At 38.1% G+C, this 1410-nt stretch overlaps 1 pseudogene; it reads right to left on the bottom strand.

Moving 5' to 3' along the window:
- Nucleotides 1-371: 371 nt before the first annotated feature.
- Nucleotides 372-800, bottom strand: LOC100942579 (annotated as a pseudogene).
- Between the last annotated feature and the right edge of the window lie 610 nt (nucleotides 801-1410).

The following is a 1410-nucleotide window of genomic DNA, read 5'->3' on the forward strand; positions in this document are numbered from 1 at the left end:
GGTTGCAGCCAACATTATTGTTTGTCAGGTCCAGGCTGGATTCAAACCCGCCAGCTCAGGTGTATGTGGCTGGCACCGTAGCTGCTTGAGCTACAGGCACCAAGCCACTTCTGACATTTTTATCTTTATCTTTTTTATGTCTCATAATTTTTTCCCTTAATTCCTCTAGTGCTGTTTTCTTCTATGTTTCACTGCATTTCTATAGTGTATCATTCTTTATTCCCTTCTTAACTTTTGTAATTTTTTTTATATGAAAAGGAATTTTATTATTACTATTTTACTATATAACATATTAATGACTGTACCAGATTGCATTTTCTCAAATGGCATATGAGGCATGTTTCTGTCTAATTCCCTAGAAAACCTCAATATCATCTGTCCTTTGGAGTATTCAGTTTCTTACATCGAGTGTGATACTGTCCCTGAGGATACCAGCGGTGCTTAGTAGTAAAGAACATTTTGCTAAGTTGTTCTATCATGAGTCCTTGTTCAAGCCATTTACTTTTTTCTGCTAATCTGGTATTCAGCACTTGATCATGTGTTTCTTCATTATTACCCACAGAATCTGGCAGAGGAATAGGTTTTGTGTGTTCATATGGAATGTCCAAAGAAGGGTGGTAGCATACTATTGTCCTGACATCAGATGTCAAAGCAAACTCTACTTTGCAATTATAGTCATCTGGTAGAGAAGAATATGTAGATTTATGACAAACACAATATAAAGCTCCATTTTGGGTTGGAAATAAATGTTTCAAGAAACTTCTCTTTGATATCACCCATTTTACTTCTGTTCCAGCCATGGTATATCAAGATACTTATGAAAAAAAGATGGTTTAAAGAAACACTGCTTTTAAAATCTACTTTTAAGAGAAATCAATTTTCATCCCTTGACAACGCCTCACTGTGAGCCCACCATCTTGCTTCAATCTGGGTCCTCAGAGCACCTTCTGTAAATTTAAAAATTATTTTCTTAGTGTTTGATCTGATGATTAGAATTAACATCATAATCTGTTAACGGTCAGCTTTAGTTTATAGCAATTTGGCTTTAACGGTATACAATAGGCCAGGCACAGTGGCTCACAGCTGTAATCCTACCACTCTGGGAGGCCTGAGATCACAGGTTCAAGATCAGCCTGAGCAAAAGCGAGACCCCCATCTCTAAAAATAGCTGGGCATTGTGGTGAGCAACTGCAGTCCCAGCTACTCGGGAGGCTGAGGCAAGAGAATCACTGGAGCCCAAGAGTTTGAGGTTGCTGTGAGCTGTGATGCAACAGCCTTTTACCAAATGTGACAAAGTGAGACTCTGTCTTAAGAAAAAAAAATACTCTGGAAATTAAGATCCCTAAAAAGCTCAATCAGAAATTAAAAGGGTGGTGACATGAAATAATAAAAGTCCTAGAAGAGGGCAGC

Source organism: Otolemur garnettii, unplaced genomic scaffold (assembly GCF_000181295.1).
Source record: "Otolemur garnettii isolate 467f Iridium unplaced genomic scaffold, OtoGar3 scaffold00256, whole genome shotgun sequence".
Lineage (NCBI taxonomy): Eukaryota > Metazoa > Chordata > Mammalia > Primates > Galagidae > Otolemur > Otolemur garnettii.